Source organism: Pogoniulus pusillus, chromosome 1, assembly GCF_015220805.1.
Source record: "Pogoniulus pusillus isolate bPogPus1 chromosome 1, bPogPus1.pri, whole genome shotgun sequence".
In the NCBI taxonomy this organism is placed as follows: Eukaryota; Metazoa; Chordata; class Aves; order Piciformes; family Lybiidae; genus Pogoniulus; species Pogoniulus pusillus.
This window is the reverse complement of record NC_087264.1, coordinates 12,639,892-12,662,029: the sequence shown is the minus strand read 5'-3', so window position 1 is coordinate 12,662,029 and position 22,138 is coordinate 12,639,892. Positions and strand designations below refer to the sequence as shown.

At 41.4% G+C, this 22,138-nt stretch overlaps 1 long non-coding RNA gene across 1 annotated transcript in view; it reads right to left on the bottom strand.

Moving 5' to 3' along the window:
* Positions 1-22,138, bottom strand: part of LOC135190962 (uncharacterized) — a 116,230-nt gene that overhangs the window by 54,368 nt on the left and 39,724 nt on the right. Inside the window, exon 5 of the long non-coding RNA XR_010308700.1 lies at positions 876-935. This is a non-coding gene — a long non-coding RNA (uncharacterized LOC135190962). The remainder of the gene's footprint in view (positions 1-875; positions 936-22,138) is intronic.

Here is a 22,138-nt window from a genome sequence, read left to right as displayed (position 1 = left end):
TCACTCACATTTTCCTCTTGAGATCAGGTTTTGATATACTGAGAAACATTGGCAAAGAAGTCCATAATAAGCAGAAATAATGCTCAAGTGAGAACTGCAGCAGCACCTTTTTACCAGTTTTATCATCTACTCACTGTACATTGTTTCTCCATGTAGAATGTTTCCTGACAACCTATGACATCAGGGCCAAGACTACCTTGTTTTCTGGCAGCAAAAGAGGCATATGATTAAAATTTAAACCAGAGAGCTTTCAAGGATTTCTTTTGGATGGACAAATAGACCAAGAGGTATTTGAAGGTCACTACAAATCCATCTAACACACATCTGTGATGCAATAAACGTAGCAAGGAGCTTTTGCTAGTGACCTACATAGGAAAAGATACAAGGGATCTGGATCTTAACATTCTTGGTACTTGGAAATATAAAGAAAAGACTTAGTCTATTGCACATATGATTTGAATGCTATTTAAAATATAGGATTGAAGAAAATGATGGAATTCAGTGGGAATTCCATATATTTTAAAGTTTCTCTCATGTATGTTATCAATAATGACCCTGAAAACTTTATCTGTGACTAGCTAACAACTTTCTATGATAACTATCAGATACTCTATATTTCATACAGTCAACACAAGTTTGCTGTATATACTAAAATCAGTTGTGACAGCAGGATCTAAAAGGCTTAAAAGTAATATCTCTCAGAACTTGCATATCTAAGTAATGAGCAGAATTAACAGAACTCACAAGATTACTGAATTAAACATTATGAGCAGTGTGAATAACATGGACAATTCCTGCCAAACCAATTTTTACTACATATTCTCAGGTGCAATGGCTACAGTAGATGATCAGATAAAAAGATAAGTAATCTTTACCTTGTACTATAGAACGGCGTGCCCAGTCTCTTTATGTCTTCTCTCCAGCCTCCTTCTCACCTGTTTATAAGGTAAGATGACATAATAAGAACTTGGTCATCTGGTAATTAAAGAGAATTTAGATATCCAAGTGAAAACCACAACCCCATCTTTGCTACTAAAATATCAAATCTTTGCCTAAGTTTCACAATTCATCCAGCATACATGATTGTATCTGCAAACATGCAGAGTACCTTCACAGAATCAACCAGGTTGGAAGAGACATCCAACATCATCCAGTCCAACCCAGCACTCAGCCCTAGCCAATCAATTATACCATGGCATTAAGTGCCTCATTCAGTCTTTTCTTGAATACCTCCAGGGACAGTGGCTTGATCACCTCCCTGGGCAGCCCATTCCAATGGCAAATCACTCTCTCTGTGAAGAACTTCCTCCTGACATCCAGTCTATAATTCCCCTGGCACAACTTGAGACTGTCCCCTTGTTCTGGTGCTCGTTGCCTAGGAAAAGAGACCAACCCCATCTGGCTAAAACCTCCCTTCAGGTAGTTGTAGATAGCAATGAGGTCCCCCCTGAGCCTCCTCTTCTCCAGGCTAAACACCCCCAGCTCCCTCAGCCTCTCCTCATAGGGTTTGTGTTCCAGGCCCTTCACCAGCTTTGTTGCCCTTCTCTGGACACGTTCCAGCACCTCAACATCTCTCTTGAACCGAGGAGCCCAGAACTGGACACAGTACTCAAGGTGTGGCCTGACCAGTGCTGAGTACAGGGGAAGAATAACCTCCCTTGTCCTACTGGACACACTGTTCCTGAAACAGGCCAGGATGCCATTGGCTCTCTTGGCCACCTGGGCACACTGCTGGCTCATGTTCAGCCTACTATCTACCAGTACCCCAGTGCTTTCCTATCCCTCCTGCCTGCTGTCTCTGGTGGGAGCTACTTACCTGGTTTCACCATATATTGAAAACTCTATAATAATTTCATGGTCACTGGACCCCAGGCAGCCTCTGACCCCTACATCTCCCACCAGCCCCTCTCTGTTTGTGAACAACAGGTCAAGCATGGCTGCACCCCTGGTAGACTCATGTAACAGCTGAGATAAGCAGTTGTCCTCCACACACTCTAGGATCCTTTTAATCTGCCTCTTCTCTGCAGTGTTAAATCCCAGCAGATGCCTGGCATGTTAAAGTCACTCACAAGAACAGGTGCAGGTGATCTTGAGGCAGCTTCCAGCTGCTTAAAGAATAATAAATCAACCTCTTCTTCCTGGTTGGGTGGTCTATAACAGGCTCCAACCAGGATGCCAGCCTTGTTGGCCTTCCCCCTAATTCTCACTCATAGGGACTGAACCTGATCATCCTTAATCTCTACTCCCATGGCATCCAGAGCACCCTTAATATATAGGGTCACTCCTCCACCCTTTCTCAGTCACCTGTCTCTCCTGAAGTCTGTAGTCATCGATTACAGCACTTCAATTGCGTGAGTCATCCCACCACGTGTCTGTGATGGCAACAACATAGTAGTTTGCCTCTTGTAGCAAGGCTTAAAGCTCCTTTTGTTTACTGCCCATACCGTGTGCATTAGTGTACATGCACTTCAGCTGGGCTGCTGGTTTTACCCCTATCTCTGGCATACCACCCTTAGCCTCCTTCGGTTTGTCTCTAGTGCTGTCATGTTTAACCCTCTCCCTAGTCCAGTGTTGTTTAAAGCCCTTTCAACAAGCCCTGCCAGCTCAAGTGCCAGGATCTTTCTCCCCCTCTGAGACAGCTGCACTCCATCTGTCGCTAGCAGACCCAGGGCCATACAAAGTTCCCCAAAACCAAAGAAGCCAAAATGTTGTTGGTGGCACCAGCCTCTGAGCCACTTGTTAATCAGGCATGATTTCCTATTCCTCTCAGCATCCCAACCTGCGACTAAGGGTATAGGTGAAAAGATTACCTGTGCCCCCGATCCCTCAACTGCTTTTCCCAGTGCCTTGGCACTATGATTCAGGTTTCTAGACCTCAGACTTTAGTAGAGAAATCAGAAGAAAACTCTTCCAAAAAGTTTAGTCAGATGATACAGTCAGATCATATTTGGATATGCTACCCAGCTGCATTACTTCCAAAAATGCAGTTCTAGCTCCTACTTTCTTGTAAGGGTTTCCTTCAATATTACTCTTCAGAAGATTTATTCAAAAGGAGGGAACACTAGGAGGAGAGGGAATGGAAAGGAGTTTAAAGAATAATTAAATGTGCAAATTCAGGATGGGTTAATGAGAAGCAGGCAGCAGTCTTGTAGAATAAGAGCTAACAGTGGGTTTGGATGACATCAGCCAGAGAAGAGCGAATGCTATCAAAGTGAGTAAGTGTTGTATGTACTTCCTTGTTTCTCACCAACTCACCGTGCTTGGATAGCAGCTGATGGAACAGGACCTGAAGTCTTACCTCTGAGAACAACTGAACGAGCAGCTTTCATACTGAACCAATGTGTAGTTCACAAAACTAACCAGCAGAGAGCAACATTTAAATTTGAGCTGAGCGTGATATCTCAGCAAACTAATTACTGCATTACTGTGCATAAAACTCTATAATGCACTATGTTAAGTGTAAGTCTCTGTTACATTAGTCACAACTGCTCGCTGCCAATGCATTCCGATGTAATGTCTAACCCAGAAAAACATCTATGCAAATCATCTGAACACTTACTGCTAATTTGCATGATGTTGGTGGGTTCTCCTGAGGTTATGATGTATGGTAAGCTTGTAAAATTAAACACAGATGTACTTTCATTTTACACAAAATTTAGCTGCAAAGCCTTAACAAGGAATTTGCAATTATATGACTCCCTCTAGCCACCTGCAGTGGTCAGCTGACTCAGAACGAATTCAGCTTGCAGAAGGTATCACACAGTATCACAGTATCATCAGGGTTGGAAGAGACCTCACAGATCATCAAGTCTAACCCTTTACCACAGAGCTCAAGGCTAGACCATGGCACCAAGTGCCACGTCCAATCCTGCCTTGAACTGCCCCAGGGACGGCGACTCCACCACCTCCCCAGGCAGCCCATTCCAGTGTCCAATGACTCTCTCAGTGAAGAACTTTCTCCTCACCTCCAGCCTAAATCTCCCCTGGCGCAGCCTGAGGTTGTGTCCTCTCGTTCTGGTGCTGGCCACCTGAGAGAAGAGAGCAACCTCCTCCTGGCCACAACCACCCCTCAGGTAGTTGTAGACAGCAATAAGGTCTCCCCTGAGCCTCCTCTTCTCCAGGCTAAACAATCCCAGCTCCCTCAGCCTCTCCTCATAGGGCTGTGCTCAAGGCCTCTCACCAGCTTCGTCACCCTTCTCTGGACACGCTCAAGCATCTCAACGTCCCTCCTAAACTGGGGGGCCCAGTACTGAACACAGTACTCAAGGTATATTGGGCAAATTAAAATCAGCTACTTAATCTGAAGGTTCTTCTGTATCTTTTGGTGGGGAAAATTTATCACTATTTTTCCACTGAGCTTCAAACAAAAGGTTACAAAAAGGCACAATCTCTCCCTTTGTTTAGGGTGAAATTTTTGTCTTGGATCACGTTCCAGAAAGCAACAAAAAATGGGGGAGAAAAAAAATGTTTAACCCACAGTGTTGTGCTCTATACACTTAGAAAGTTAACTGACCTATTGAGCATCTTAGAGTAACAAAGCCCAAACATTATGGTGAAGTAGAGGTAGGGAACAAACTTTCCATGAAAACCTTTCTGGTTGACTAAATTAAATGATCTGATCTGTTTCTGTTTAATTTATTCCAGAAAGCATTCTTATAGTATGGCCTGCAAAAAAAAAAAGGGGATGCTCACTGTAAACTTTCATTAAACAATGCTAAATACTTCCAGAAAAAAAAAATGCATTTGAAATTAACACAGAAACTTCACAGCAGCTGTCAGTCCAAGAAGTTGTGCTCAGCTAGTAAGGGAAAATGAACTGTAATATGCATCTAGGCAAAATGTTGGACCAGTTACAAACTATCATAATTCAAAACAAATAGTGTACAGAAGATGTAGAGGTCAAGCACAGGTCATTTTGGCTTATTAGTCAGATTAATTTCCCAAACCATGTGAAAGACTATGGAGATCTCTACAACCCAGAAAAATGGAAATGTTACTGAGTGTATTATCTGCTTGAAAAGATTCTCCAAACTTGCCTGTACTCCCAGTCATGGGCATGTATCACAGTGGAGTGGATGTAATAGAAAGATTTAAAGAAAGAATATGGGTCTTTCTGTTCTCAGAGCTGTCAAAAAGTGCAATAGCACCAAAAGGAGGTAAAGAAGTATTAATTCCTCTGTGTCTTTGTGTTTGTTCCCTAGTCTGCTTCTCCTGCCGTGGTTGAACATTGAAAGCTAACGTTGAAACTCTCTGATGTAGCAGATGATGCTTGCAGTAGAAAGAATGAGTGGAGGTGTCTAGAATGCTTGCATTTACAGCAACTAATTGAAGTCCCATAACACCAGGAGCCACCATACCTTGTGTATGAATGATCTAGAAAACCATTAAACCAGCTTTCTCCTATGGCCCTTTAAAGTGACATATCATTCACTTCACTCGGACGATATATTCGGTATGCTTCCATCATTACTAAATGCTGCTGTCATTGTGTAACCAGGGTCCAAGGGGTCAGATGACACAGTTCCAACTGGAAACTCAGGCCAAACAGTAATATTCCTTTAGGAGAAGGGAACCTCCAGAAAGGAAAGTCTCCTTGCAAAAGAAATTACAGATCCCATCTGAATAGGAAGGATTAAGAAAAAGAGCTAAAACACACGATTTAATGAATAAAGTGTGAAAGACCCCCCTCTTTGTCCTCTAGAAGATTATTCAATCCCATTTCATATCACTTGTTCTTGCTGGCAGTCTGGACAGCCAGATTTGACTTTCTGAGTAACAAGCAAAGTGAAATGCATCTTTTCCATCTCACTCAGTGTCTCCTATTGTTCTTTATCTTCTTGGTTTTCGTAAGAGCATTATTTAAACTGAAGAACCAGGCACAAGACAGGCTGAGGATTCACTTCTGTGCCACATTAGGGAAGTGCACTTAGCATTCCCTCCTATTTGTGCCCGAATACAGCTCTGCCACAGCTTGCTCAATAGCTGTGTGATGTGTCTGCTTATAAGTTATAAACTGCTAAAAGAGCCAGCAGATTAAATCTAACACAAATTCATTCCACCAGCAGCTTTGGGGCTAGAGAAACATTAGGTCTATAAGACAGCACACAAGGTGAAGGCATAGCTTCTCCAGCATTACAGCCTAACGATTAAAGGTTTTGTGATAACATGGACTTTCCACTAACCTGCATCATTGTGGATTTCTCCAAAACCAGTCAGACAGATACATGCCCTCAATGGGCACAGATGTGAATTGAGATGAACAGTGTGTAAGAGAGAGTCTGTGTCTTACCAGAACATAAGAAAGAGCTCCTATGCTCCCACCATTTCACACTGCACTTTATTTTCTTTTCAGTTATTTTCTGTGCCAGGATGACTGCAAAACCTCAGAAGTATATATGCACATCTGCATCTTAGTAATGCTATAGAATCACAGAATTGATTTGTTTGGAAAACACTTTAAGATCATCATAACCAACCACTATCTAACTCTACCAAGTATGATGATGAACTATGTCCCTTAGCACCTCCAGGGGTGCTGACTCTATTCTTTCAGGATCCAATCTAACCTCCCCCAAGGCAATTTCTTTTTGTCCTACCACTCATTCATTAACTACCTTTCAGGCAGCTGTAGAAAGCAATGGAATCCTCTGCAGTTTTCACTAGAGGTGTACCCTGGCTTTCCTGCTTTCAAGTACATCACTGTACATTTCCAGGAATTGTGATACTTCTGTGTCTCATACATTGATGTGCTTCTGACTGGTCATGGGTTTTGACACCATCAAGATCTCCAGAACCATATCTGAGGAAGGTGTTCTGGTCCCAGCAGTCACGTCCAAGGACATCAAAGAGCATTCCTCCCTGGGGATCTGGAAAAAACTTGACTCAAACAATCATTGCCTTCTTAGCAGCCCAGGTCATCCCTGTCTGGAGCCTTGGCCTGGTGGTTGAGGTTGATAGTTCATCATGGCTGACCTCTTCTTTTCATGCTTTACAATCCAGCCTTCTGTATTGTCTATGTAGCTACCTTTCTGCCTTTGGTGCCTTTTCTGGCTGCTATCTGAGATGAACTGAGAGTCAAACAGAATGGAGAAGACTCATAGAATCCTAGAATGGTTCGAGCTGGAAGAGACCTCTAAAGGTCATCTGGTCCAACCCCCTCTGCAGTAAGCAGGGGCATCCTCAACTAGATCCAGTTGCCCAGTGCTCTGTTAAGCTTCGAGTATCCACAGGCATGGGGTCTCAACCACCTCCCTGTTCCAGTGGTCCACCACCCTCATGGTAAAGAACTTGTTCCTGATATGCAGTCTAAATCTACTCTTCTCTAATTTGAAACCTTTGCCTCTCACACCACTAGAGGCCTTTGTAAACAGTCTCTCGCCATTCTTCTTGTAGGTCCCCTTCAGGTACTGCAAGTGCCCAGATGAAGAACTGCAAGGAAAGAGTGCTATATTTTTTTCCCATAGGAAAGTATGGACATATCTTCTCAGAACACCTCAAAAATCACTGTTCATTATCTCTTAATCCTAATCAACCTGAGAAAGTTCTGGGTATTTTCTGGATAGGGCTACTCAAACACTCTCTAAGGGTTTGAGCCTCTTCTTAAAAGACACCCATAACTTAAACAGAAGTGTGAACAACACCTAAACCTAGATGTATAGGGAAGATCATAACAGTAGGACAAGTACACAGGAATACTATTAGTAATACTCTCACAGCTGTCAGCAAGTTGTAGTCCAGGAACTTCCTGATCCTTATTTAGCATCAACAGATAGCAATATATAGATTATTCTTCCATGAGCTTGTCTAGAAGGATTGCATATGCCTTTTCATGACTTGGAGAAGACCCACCCATACTTTGCTTTTCCTTAGCACCACTGCTGTGTAAGAGAAGATGACATACTTATGCATAATCACATCTTCCTTGTCAGTACAATTCTAAGTTCTAGGTAAGTACATTCTTTGGGAAATTTCCCAGTTACATATTAAAGGTTGTTTTTGAGCACTGGGCTTTGATTTGAGAAAATCAATAGTTCAGTATCCATCATTTCATACATGACATCTTTGCACACAGAAGAGGTTCTAGGCAGCAAATAAATCCAATTTAGAGAGTGTTCTGAATAATTGAACTAATTCCTCTTTTGGACATTGGCTTTAAGTAACATGAAAGAGTTATATGAAAGTTTTCTTTGGAAGATGGCCTAATCTTCAAAATCATCTCAAAGAGTACATCTCCAGGAAGTTATTCAAACAGAGCTACTAGCCTATCATATAGATTTTATGAATGATCTTTCCCTGGTATAAGACATTTGGCTGCAAGCTAGTCACGGTATGCTGTATCTTCACCTCTATTCTTTGACTGGAAACCTCAGGATAAAAGATATTACCCTTCTTACATGACAAGTTCTTGAATTATGGAGAAAAAATACAGTTTTCAAGCTGATTATTATTATATTATGCAGCTACTTTTGCAATAGTTAAAACCAAACAACCTCAAGCTAGGTAAGTTGGAATACCATTTGCTGAACATAAATGTCTAGATGTTTGCCCACAAGGGAGAGAGAAGTCACTTTATGCATTTGTTGAACAGAAAATGTGGCATTGCAAGGCCTATGAATTACACAGTGTTCTCCCTGAAAAATAAAATTGCATAATATGTTGTTTTACTACTGCACGTAGTAAAAAATCATTCTTAGGTCCCAAAGCCAGAAAAAACAACACATGAAAGGACAAACTGACTACAAGTTCACTGCTTTGGATATAAAAAGGTATCTGGCATGATGAAGTCTTTTTTAGTCCATGTGTTTTTCATTTGAATTGGTTCATGTAAGGTTCTTTCAAAAGGAGGGGGAAAAAAAGTGATAAATCTCCTTAGGAAAAGAGCTCTGCAAGCTTGGGAAGCTCTCTGGGCAAGCCAGCTCCTTTTGTCTGCCAAATTCTAGGGGCACAAGAGCCTAATGAGAGCTTAATTAAAATTGATGTGAAAAAATTAAACACTTTAAAGTATTGTTTTGAGGCTTGCAATGCTCATGCCAGTGAAAGTTGATCATTTTGTGGCTTTGGAATTTAGTTCAATTAATTTATTTTTTTTTCTTTTCATCTGCAGTCCTCTCTTGCTATCTCTTGTCTTTCTATCTGAAAAGAAACAAACTAGAGAAAACACTGTTAGGAACGAGCCCATTGGACTATTTTCTTCAGTTTTAGCCTAGGAGAGTGAATATTGAAGTATTCATGACAGAGTTTAGATGCTCTCCTCCCTTCAGGACCTTTTTCTATGTGGTCTTCTGTAGACAAGCATGAAATCAATTCCCTTTGACCTCTGAGCATATGTGTGCTCACTCTACTCATCCTTGGATGGAGCATGCTTCTGAGAACAAATTGATACTTTCTGTCTTTCAGCAGGGCCTTTAGTTTGGGGTCTGCACTGTAGATGCAGTACCATGGCTTCCAGTTTAGGGCTGTCATCCTTCCAACTGGCTCAAGTCTTGGAGAGAGAAACTTGTATTCTGCCTGCAATACACTGTGTAGACATAGTCTGATGCTCATTCAAACTGGGCTTGATCTGATGCCTGCTGGAATCAGTATTAGTCTTTATACTTCAATAGGTTTTGCACTAATCTTTTTTCAATGCCTTGCATGAAGTGTTTATCACTCAGAACTTCTAGGTACTTCAGCAGCCCTTGGGATGTCCAGTATCTAGAAATTGTAAGGGTTTTGTCATTTCACTCCAGACATCCCTTTCACATAAAAATCAATGCTCTGATTCCAAGTGAATTTCCATTTTGGTGACAGATTTAGTGAGCACAAGCATCATTCATCAGTTATACTGTTTGGCACCTCTGCTTGGAGAACTTTGAACTCCTGTAAGTTCAGGGACACAATTTGGGCTCACATTATTTATAGCATTGCCTGATGAGGGCTTCTGTGCACCAGTGGAAATAAGGGCTAGGAATCAGAGGTGTTACAGTCACCTGATCAGTTTGAATAGTCAGGATTTATAAGGGTAATGGTTGCCTGAAAGACAAACAGTACCAGAAGCTAATGTATTTTTTAACTAGAGCAGTTTTCTCTAGCCTCTTAGAACTAACACTCTCCATAGGTACTCTGACAAGGTTACAGTGCCAGGCAATTAATTTTCTGTTTGTTTTTACATCAAACATATTTACTCAAGCTAGAACAGAAAAGTTTAGTCTATCAGCAATGATTTTGGGGGGGCTTGATTGTTTTTATTTTTCAGTTGGCAAAAGTAACGAAAATAAACATCAGATTTCTTTTTTTTTTTAAAGGCTTCTGGTTTTGAGGGGAAAAAAAAAAACAAGTCCTGAAGTGGTTACTCTTGAAGACAGCATTTTAGGACCCCTCTGTTATAAATTTGCATTACAAACCGAGTAGAAAAACAAAACAATCTGAGTGATGGAGCAACATGATCAGCTGGAGTTTTTTTGCTAAATTAAGGCTCTCAATGAGCTAGGCCAATGGATATCAGCTCTCTCTGGACATGAACACATTTGTGTCACAAGGGAATATTATGGGTATTTTGGTGAATAAGTCAAGCCTCTAGACGGAACAACAGGGACTATTTCTTACATATCGTTCCCAGGGAAACCAAACTGAGAGCAGAACTTTCCAAAGGGGAAGCAACCATCACAAAAGAGTGACCAGCTGTAGATGGTCACCGAAATACTGTTTCTAGGGGTTTATTTTCCTTCTTTTTTTCTGCTTTTAACAGTGAATAGATCCTTCAATCCCATTCTTTCTGCAGGTGAATTCAACGGAATAATGAAGAACATGCTTTTATAGAGAGATGTTGAGATACTGCAGTGTGTCCAGAGAAGGGCAACGAAGCTGCTGAGAGGCCTGCAACATAAACCCTATGTGGAGAGGCTGAGGGAGCTGGGGTTGTTTAGCCTGGAGAAGAGGAGGCTCAGGGGTGACCTCATTGCTGTCTACAACTACCCAAAGGGAGGCTGTAGCCAGGTGGGGGTTGCTCTCTTCTCCCAGGTAACCAGCAACAGAACAAGGGGACACAGTCTCAATTTGTGCCAGGGGGAGGTCTAGGCTGGATGTTAGGAGGAAGTTCTTGCCAGAGAGAGTGATTGGAATGGGCTGCCCAGGGAGGTGGTGGAGTCGCCATTCCTAGAGGGAAAAGCCTGAATGAGGCACTTAGTGCTATGTTCTAGCTGACTGGCGAGGGCTGGATGCTAGGTTGGACTGGATGAACTTGGAGGTCTCTTCCAACCTGGTTGATTCTATGATTCTATAGCCATACTAGTTTTACATTTATATGAAGTCCACTACAGTCAGTTCAGTAAACGAAAAATTGAGTCTCTGGGACTGAGAGACATTATGACACCTAACGAAAAGCCCAACCAGAAGCATTTGTCCAACTGAATTTTCACAACAAAGACATTTCTTCAAGTCAATGGCAACAAAACAATCAAGTTGAAGCACTGTAAATTTATGCATAGATTTGTTTTGTAATAATCATCCCTACCTCTGTACTAAAGCTAGCTTCTTATATTGTATGCACTCTTATCTGTGATTCGTTCTTTTAGTACTCTCATCACTACAAAGAACTTTTAAAGAAAGTTATGCCATTATTAGTCAACCTTGAATCTTTTGATCAAATAATCAAATTATATATCAAAAGGCAATTAAAAATGAAAAGATTTCAGTCTACTTCCATTTCTTATTTGAGCATGATGAAAGCATTATCATTATTTTATTTCTGCTCACTTTCTGGGCCCTGCTGTGTGGCTCAAGTGATATGGATACACAATTACTGAAGCAGGTTTAACTTAGATCAAAGCATCAAGGAATTCAAAATTTTACCACTTTCTCTGAGGTGCTTTTCTGTGGGTTCTTTTCTGACCTCTTCCCTCATGGTACAGCAAATTCTTCTTTCACACAGCACTTCTAACATCACCAAAGACACATCACAAATAATTGCTATTGCTGTTTTCATGCCCTGTCAATTGTTTTCCTTATTTTCAGTTAAATGTTCTTATCAAGAGGTAAATAGATCTTTTTTTTCTTATGACCCTTATACATAGCATTTTGCTGTATAATGTGAATAATATACTGCTGCTGTTATTATTATTATTAGTGATAGTTTTGTTATGTCTTATGTACTGGGTACTTTACACAACATTAAAATAAAGCAAGTTCCTGTCACCAGAGTATTTATCATATAGTGATATATGTTGCACTAGTTACACCTGTAGTAACTGCAAAAGAGAACAGAAGAGTGGTTTTAAGAGCTCAGACATGTTATTAGTGGGATAACTATGCTTTCCTTCCTCTGTGTGACTAGCCAACTCTGCTAGCTGCATAGCAAACATCTGGCCCTTGGAAGACAGGGAGGTGATTTAAGGCATTCATGGCTTTGTCAATTGCTTGACCAACCTGGTGGCCTTCTATGAAGTGACTACATCAGGGAAGAGCTATAAATGTCATCTATCTGGGTTTCCATAAGGCCTTTGAAATAATCCCCCCCCCCCCCCCCCCCCCCCCCCCAACATCCTTTTCTCCTAATTGGAGAGAGATGGATTTGTTGGGTGGACTCCTTAGTGTGTAAGGAATTGGTTGGATGTTCACATCTGGAGTGTAGTGGTCAATGGCTTGATGTGCAGATGGAGATAAGTGACAGTGTTTCTCAGGTGTCCTTATTGGAACCAGTACTGTTTAATATCTTCATCAGTGGCATAGACAGTGGGATTTAGCAAACCCTCAGCAAATTTGCACATGAAACCAAGCTGACACACCTGAGGGATGGGATCCTATCCACACTCTGGAGGGACATTGTTATGGTCTTTCAGTCCTTAAAGGAGGCCTGTAAGAAAGATGCCACAAACATTTTATCAGGATTTGTGACAGGACAAGGGGTAGTCATTTTAAGCAAAAGGATTCAGACTAGATATAAGGAAGACTTTTTTTTTTTTATGGTGAAGGTAGTGAAGCATTGGAACAGGTTGCCCAGAGAGTCTGTAGAAGCCCCATTTCTGGAAACAATCAAAGTCAGATTGGATGGTGCTCTGAGCAATGTGATTTATTTAAAGATGTCTCTTGTGATGGATGAATTAGCCCAAAGAGTGGTTGTCAATGGAGTTAAATCTGGCTGGCAATCAATCACAAGTGGGCAGGGCTCAGTGTTGGGAGCACTTCTGTTTAACATCTTTATCGATGACCTTGATGAAGACATAGACTACGTGATCAGTAAGTTTGCAGATGACTCCAAGTTAGGTGGCAGTTTGACCTGCAGGATGATAGGGAGGCTCTACAGAGGGACCTGGATAGGTAGGATTGATGGGTCAAAGTTAAGGTGATGAGCTTCAATAAGGCCAAATGCCAGGTCCTGCACTTGGGTCACAACAACCCCAAGCAACACTACAGGCTTGGGGAAGTGTGGCTGGAAAATTGTCTGGCAGAAAAGGACCTGGGGGTTTTAATTGACAACCAACTGAATGTGTGCAAGCAGTGTGTTGAGGTGGCCAATAAAACCAATGGCATTCTGACTTGTATTAGAAATGCTGTGCCCAGCAGGAGTAGTGAGGTGATTGTCCCTTTATACTCTGCTCTGATGAGGCCACACTTTGAGTATTGTGTTCAGTTTTGAGCATCTCAATACAAGAGAGATGTGGTGGTGCTGGAGAGAGTGCAGAGGAGGGCAACAAAGCTGCTGCAGGGCCTGGAGAATTAATCTTATGAAGACTGAAGGAGCTGAGGCTGCTTAGTTTGAAAAAGAGTAGGCTGAAGGGAGACCTCATCACTGTCTACAGCTACCTGGAAGAACATTGTGGAGAGGTTGGTGATGCTCTCTTTTCACAGGTAAATAGTGATAGAACAAGAGGAAATGGCCTCAAGCTGTGACTGCATAGGTTTAGACTGGACATTAAGAATTACTTTTTTTCACAGAGAGAGTGGTCAGGCACTGGAATGGGCTGCCCAGGGAGGCAGTTCAGTCAGCAACTCTGGATATGTTTAGAAGTTGTTTGTATGTGGTGTTTGGGGATACGGTTTAGGGATGAACCTTGTAGAGTAGGGATTATGGTTGGACTTGGTGATCCTGAGAGTCTTTTCCAACTTGAATGTTTCTGTGATTCTGTGATTCTTTGCTTACTGAGTGGGGAGAGGGTTGGAGTAGATGATCTTTAAAGTTCCCATCCAACCCAAAGTGTTCTATAATTCTATGATAAACTCCCAAGAGTTTTAGGGTGCCAAACAGGCATTTGCATCAACTGACCTGAATGAGGAGGCTGACCTTAGCCTGCCCTCCACACACAGAGTGGATGGAAAGACATTAATTACTTAAGAAGCATTCTAGCCAGTTTGTTTCCTGAACCAATATCTGCAAAGGTAATTTTGTCTTTCTGGTGATCTCAGGAGGAGTCAGAGAAATCTTCTATCTTGGGCACTTAGATATTAGGCAATGTGCCCATTTTTTCCATTGCACTTCCACAGTCTTTACAGCAAGAGCTGTGTCCTTTCTGCACCCTTCACATTTCCCAAAACTCAGTCAGGATAAACAAAGACACGTGGAGAGAGGCAAGTTGTGACATTATTGTGTGTGTGTGTGTGTGTGTGTGTGCATCTGCCACTATGATTTACATGTGGTTTGATACTGATATATCCACAAGTAAGAAAGGATATTGTAATTTAAAAAAGGTAGAACAGCAATGAGGTGATTTTGAGGGAAGATAATTAAATAGATATGCTGCTGTAAGTGCTGATACTATGGAACACAAAGGGGAAGGAAATCAAAGACATGCTGGCTACTGTAGGCTTTTAGAAGCTGAAGCCAAGAATTTGACTACATAGTAAGTACATTGGGAGCCCAAGGATGTGGTCTCCTCCAGTAGACAAAAGCCAGACACAACAGGGCTTGCTATGCTGCTTTGTGTCCCTATTTTATGGTTGCATATATCTGTCTTCATCAAGTATTATTAACTCATCATCACAACAGGCTGTGTTTTTGTCATGTAAAGCTTTATACTCTGAGCAAAAAGTGGTTCATTGCTTATAGTTCCCCTCAAGCAGCAGACTGGTACCTTTATGGGTGGAAGGGCAGTCATCTCAAGTTGTGCCAGGGTAGGTATAGGCTGGATATTAGGAAGAAGTTCTTCACAGAGAGAGTGATTTCCCATTGGAATGGGCTGCCCAGGGAGGTGGTGGAGGCACCGTCCCTGGGGGTCTTCAAGAAAAGACTGGATGAGGCACTTAGTGCCATGGTCTAGTTGATTGGATAGGGCTGGTTGATAGGTTGGACTGGATGATCTTGGAGGTCTCTTCCAAGCTGGTTGATTCTATGATTCTATGATTCTATGATATCCAATTGCTAGAGCACACGGAGGAAGTGTGGCAAATCCTGCCAGTGATTTGGTGACTCAATGGAGGAAAACAAAGCAACGGCTCCATGCTAATCCTGTTATATCCCCCAGATGCATCAGAGTACGTAGCCAAAATTTCTTCATTGTCAAAAATTGTTAGGATTTGGGACCCAAATAAAAAGACAGACAGCCCACCTGAACCTTCATTCGATTTAAATCAGAAAACCTGATTTATCTCTAATTTTTGAACAAAGGTCTGAGCAGTATTTTTTTTTAGCATGAGGAGTTGTTTTCAGTGTCAGCTATCTAAATATCTGAAATGTGCCACTAAACTTCAACAGATTCTTCAGCTTTCCTAAGAGCTGCAACTGCCATTTTGTCTGTGTTTACATTCATATGCACAGAAGGACAGATTTAATCAAATTAGATGCCACTCTTCATGGAAATATTTACAAATAAGTTATTTGTTACCTGTGATGGAGACACACACACAGACACAATTTTCTAGAGAAATTTCCTGGCTCTTTCTGGGGCTTTTGTTTTGTGACTTCGTTATTAAGCAATGCTGTTTGTTCCTCAGTAAGACTCTAATGAGGAAATCACCCTCTCATGCTTTGGATGTCTCTCTGCTCTAGTTTAACTTGCAGCAGATTTAATCCTGTCTCTTGCACTGAGTTTGGTTGCCTGTGACTGCCTTGTAAAGGCAGGTGTTTTCCTCTTTGTGAAGAACTGCTGCTTCTTCAAGATATTAATTAGCTTTAGAAGTCACTGTGCAAACTGCTGACACTCAAAGAGGATGCTCAGCAGGTTTCTTCTGTAACTTACAATTACAAATACAGGCACCTTCTAAGAAGCTCATCTGTTCCTTGGTAAAGAGATGCAATCCTTATCTGCTCAGATTTTAATTTCTTTCACAGAAAGGCAAGGCAGAGACTTCTGTTGGTTTTAACTTCTCCCTTCTTGCCTTGCTGCCACCTGAGGTTATCAGTAGACTGAGCAAAATAGCGAAGGTGGCTTGTTTCCCCCAGCTCACAGAAGTGTAGCATCATCTGACCCTCAGAAGATATGTGGCCCCTCTTTAGCAAGCCAGCCACAAAACACCTGTTCAGCACATGACCACATCAGCCATTTTGCTCTGTTGTGCACAGAAGGTGCTCTCACACCAACTGGATGGGTGGCAGAGCAGATAATCACAGCTGCAAGCTGAGTGAGAAGTACTTCACTTTACCTCGGGTATGAAGCTGGACACAGAGCCTGACATAGCACCACACTCCCCAACTTTGTTCCCATTAAAAGGCTCCATGCCTTTTGTGAAGCCCATTTATTTTAGGGAACATCTGTTAGGTTGCTGCAACTGAAGGGCATGCTGTGCCGGTGTAAACAAGCCAAGGGGAAGCTTCATGACACGTTTCCACCATACCCTCTTTGTTATGTTCCTTTTCCATCTCAGTGGCAGTTGGGTCCTGGGTAAAGTTTTCCATTCATGTGGAAAAGTGTGGCATTTTTAGCATGATTTCCTAACACTATGAGAATTCTGAGTCGATGTCCTCCATGTGACCACGGGGGTATGTGGAGAGAAGGGTCATTGTGTGTGATAGCAAATCACTCTTCCTCATCACTTTTTACCCTGTTTTTCAGTGTTGATGAAATATGCTTGAAAGCCGAAGATGTCTGCCATGTCAAATGTCTGGCTTGTGCTCTGCAAAAAAGGTGCTGCTAAAAGGAAAGCACTCAGCATATTAATAGAAGCATACCAAGTAATAGATACCAAAAAATTTGCAGGCTTTCTCTTCTCTCTCCCCTACATCCATAAGACAAAAATTTGTAGGAAACCAACCCTCTTCAGTCTTGCTGCTTGTTAAATTACTTCTTCCTTAAGGCTCAGTGTAAACAAGGGTCATATCACTGAACACTTTCCAGCCTCATTTTGGCATATAGACAATACTGACAGACAAGAACTGCCTCCTGCACACTGCAATGACTGAAACATGCAGAAAAGCATGTCAGGATGGTACCATTTTGTGTGTCTTCTGCTCCCAGTTTGCCAAAGCTTTGATCCTATGAAAAAGGTTAAGGCTAAAGGCTTGCATAAATATATTATTTTTTCTTTTTATAGTGTCTATCTTGGTGTTTCAACACTTGCTGATGTTCATGGTAGGAGAGGCATGAACTGACCACAGATTTATGTATATATATGGGTCACTTGGCCATTATATTATGTACATATAATGGGTTGCTTGGCCATAAACAGGAAGTCTGACGTCCATTGACAAATACATTTTCTCTTTGCTATTTAGAAAACACTTGGTATCTATCAGACCAAACACTCATCACTGCCACAGGCTAAACAGAATCACAGAATCATTTCAGTTTGAAAAGGTTTTTAAGGCCAGGTTGTATGGGGCTCTGAGCAACCTGATCTAGTGTGAGGTGTCCCCACGCATGGCAGGGGGATTTGAACTGGATAATCTTTGAAGTCACTTCAAACTCTGACAATTCTGTGATCACTGAGTCCAATCAATATCTAATTCTACCAAGTCTGATGCTAAACCTTGTTCCTTAGTACCACGTCTCTGTGTCTTTTAAACACATCCAAAGATGGTGATTCAATCACCTCCTTGGGGAGCCTATTCCAGCATTTGATAGTTCTTTAAGTGAAGAGGTTTCTTCTGATATCCAATCTAAACTGTCACGAAGTAAATGGCCTTGCTGCACACTGTAAAGTAAGAAATGCCATAAATGATTGCAGACAGTATGCATAGGTTTCACACTACAAAAACCCACATAAAAAAAAAAAAAATGAAGGGCAATGGGCAGCTTGGTCCTGTTGTGTAAACTTTTGCAATTTCCTAACCCACAGTTCTGTTGCAAAACAGAATTTTAAAAGCATTGTAAAGGCATTTGCCTTCTTTTCTCTTGTCCTTACTCTGAAACTAACTTTGCAATTAACTTCAGGTTTGATCAACTAAAAGACTTATTTGCTAATAGCTACTGGCAATAGTGATGCAACACTGTCATTAATGTATCTCTTGATCCACATTTGAGAAAAAAAGAAAAGAAAAAGAAACAATGATAGCTTTGTACTATGCTAGGATCCTTCGAGCAGGCTATGGAGTCTGCAAAAGATTCTCAGTAAATCCTGGTTTTATTTCTAGATACAGCTTTGGAAGATAATAGCTGCATAATTTTTCACAGAGCCACAGCAGCACAAATTCACTTAGTCTCAGTACCATGCTACTCCAGTTTTACAGCTTTTGGATCAGAGCTCTGGCATATGGATAAGCACTGGTAGTGACCTGAACCACAAACAGTGTAAACTGATGCTTTTCTGCAAGGTTTGTGGCTCAGAAAAGGATGGACTTCTTTGCTTACCACCACTGGGAGAAAGGAGAAAAGCTGGCCATTGCAATGATGTTTCCTTACTGACTGACAGTAATGTGGACTCTGGGAATTCAGAGAGTAGAGAAAAATGCATTTTATAGAGCAAGAGTAATCTCAGTGTAGATTCAGTTTTGAAGCAACAAATTCAGCTGGGAAGATAATGAGCTGATGAAAAGCCACCTCTTGCTGTATTGAAGTAAAACTGCTAGGGAAAATACAATAGTATCATCTCGCTTTCAGACATCTGAGTATTATTCTTGGATCCTTTTCTGTGGGTTTGGTATGTTTTCAAGCATGCACAGCTTTATTTTATTCAACACAAATAGGGTAGTGTATAGTCCACCTCCTGTTAAGGTCTATGGAGAGACTTAAAAGACATGGAGCTGGCAAACAGCCCTTGTCCATACTGCATTGTTTGAAATGGTTACTCAACTTCTCATCTTTGACATTGTTTTCAAACATAAAAGCATATTTTAATGAAAGGAATAAACTGAAATGTCAAATCTTTTAGATTTTCTTTTATCCTGGGGAAGCACAACTGAAACAGCCAATAGCTCTAAAAAGATCCATAGATCTGCTATAGGGGAAAAAAACCATAATGAACATTAAAGAAAGTAGAAAAAGGTTAAAAAAGTACAAAGTAAATATCAGGACTGTAGATGAGATGAGATGAGATGGGATGAGAGCATGAAAGAGGAAAAACTAGTTAAGGAGAAAAGACCAAATATGGTGTAAGTTTTATTAGTGTGCAATCTCATTAGAATGAGTCACAGTTGAGAAATTTTGCCTTAGAGAAGTTCCTTTGATTCATGGTAAGAAACTGGAAGCCTCTAGAACTGAAGTAAACCAAGAATTAGTGACAGAAAATACCAAAAGTTTAGAATTTCAACTTTAGGTGTTTATTCCAAATGTTCTGAATCTTGTAGCATTGTACTGTTAGATGTTAAATTCCATAACAACATGCAAAAATGGATGGTCTGTTCTAAGACTGCTGAGACCATTTCTCTGATACTACAGCAGGATGAATTATAGCTGCTTGAGTTCTCAGAGATATTTGCCTAACTTGCTCTTAAAATTTTTCAGGGAAGCATGTTCCATAAATTGGAGAGATTCTGTTGACCAGGCGTACATTCAACTTGAATGAAAAACTGCTGGACTACATTTTCATAGCTTCCTTGTATCTCATTTTCCAACTGTGCAAGTAATTAAAATCAGCCTTACTGTCCCAAAGGTTCTTTCCCCTTTGTTATTGTGATCAGATAAATGTAATGAAGGCCTGAAGATAACCTGGGTGATAGGTTGGACTGGATGATCTTGAGCTCTCTTCCAACCTGGTTGATTCTATGATTAGTGTTACTTCAATGGTACTGGCACTATTTTCCTTTCTTTGTTTAAGGCATTACTGACAGGGGAAACCAAAAATGAAACAAAACTTAGATAGAGTAGCATGGAAGACTTCCACAAGGAAGTAGGATTCCATCTGAACTTCAGGCAAGCATGCAGAAGTAGAATGGCAACACTTGTAGCCAAAGCTCTTTTCCTGCTTCTGGGAGATGTCATAAAGTACAACAGGGCTGGACTGTGAGTCAAGGAAATGTTGTGTGACACAAAGAGTGGCTGCCAGATTGAAACACCTTCCTTTCCCAGCCACCCTTTCCACCAACAGTCCAGATTCCCTAAAGACAAACCTTAAAATATCCTGACAGGTGTAGTTGGTGATACAGTGGAGAATTAACACTGTGTCAGCGTCACAAACACAGGGCCATGAGAAAATGACTGCATAATTGCATTATCTAGCCAAGTGTGGTGTGTCCACCAACATACAGGCCTGCAACACCCATTTGTCATCTTCCCAGAAAAACCTTCCCAACATTTTAAACTTTCCTGCACTTATTGGAGGTTTTGGGGTTTGTGACATTTACATCCATTTATGTAACTTCTGTAAATCTGCTGCTAACTGTTGCATTTGCTTCTTTGTTCTGTTTCTGTGATGCCCTTTGAGTGGTTTTAATAAAATAGCATATTATGACCAATGTTCCCTGTCCCCCATCGGAGAGTCCTTTTATGTCTCAAATAAAGAAGGTCTGCTCAGTAATGCCTGAGCCTTTATTCCTTACACACCCATACCTCCCATCTCTCTCAGCGAGATTCCTTCAGCATGGGGCAAGGTGATGCTCACAGTGTGTAGGCCAGAAAGGCATTGCATTGACATGCCAGTCAAACTTCTCAGCTGGAACAGTCATGAAGCAGTAAGAGCCAGCCCTCGAGATTTGCAAAGGAAATTAACTTAGAACATAGTCAGCAGCTAAAGTGTACCTCGGCATTCTAAATAAATATCCATGATGTAAGAAATGCATGAGAAAGAAAACCCATGGATGGCTTACAGTAGATGCTGCTGCAGGGTTCTATAAAGAAATTACTCTTTTGGATAGATGACTGCATAACTTGGCTGAATTAGACCCAAAGATCTAATTCAGAAATAACACTGTGTATCACCATCTACAGTGCTAATCATTTCAAAAGCAGTTCTACTGAACAGTGGTAGTTTACTGGGACTAGAAATGGCTCTGTACTGGATAATGCTGTTCCAGGAAAAGTTACTTCACAAGTAGCTACTTCCCCCCCCCCCCCCCCCCTCCTTCATTCTTTGTCTAAAGCCAAATCTGCTTGGCGCTGCAGCAGCTGGCTTCCAAGATAAAGCTATAAGATCTCACACAGGCATACTATGGTCTCTGCATATTCACAAATGTCAGCAGCTTTTGTGTAGTGTTGGGCTCCCTCCATACTGGCCCACAGCTACTTGACGATGCTGCGTGCTGTGTGCACAGCCTCCCCTTATATAAACCCAGACTAATCACACAAAGGTCACAGAGATAAGTTTGAAAGGCCAATGCCATCAAATCCCACAGTTTCAGCAGCTCCTAGTACAACCGTGAGCAGTGAGAATATATTGATCCCAGCAACAAGTTTGGGATGCTGGTCCAGATTACAGTATTCTTATTCCAAAGCATATCATCAGAATATTTCTGTACTAATTCAAAGGCAAATTGGTAACATTTGTCAAAAAAAGTACTTTAAAATTACTATTGCATCAAGGAGGGTGCATGGCAAACTCACTGCTCTGGACTTCAGAAGAGCAGATTTCAACCTCTTCAGGGACCTCCTTGGCAGAGTACCATAGGAAAAAAAAACCTCTGGAAGGAAGGGGGGCCCAGGAAAGCTGGGCAATGTTCAAGGATCACCTCCTCCAGACCCAGGAGCAATGCATCCCAAAAAAGAGGAAGGCAGGTAAGAACACAAAGAGGCCTGCATGGATGAATAGAGAGCTCCTAGACACACTTAAATGCAAGAAGAAAGCCTACAGAGAGTGGAAGCAAGGACAAGGGACCTGGGACAAATACAAAGAAATTGTCTGTGCTACCAGAGCTCAGGTT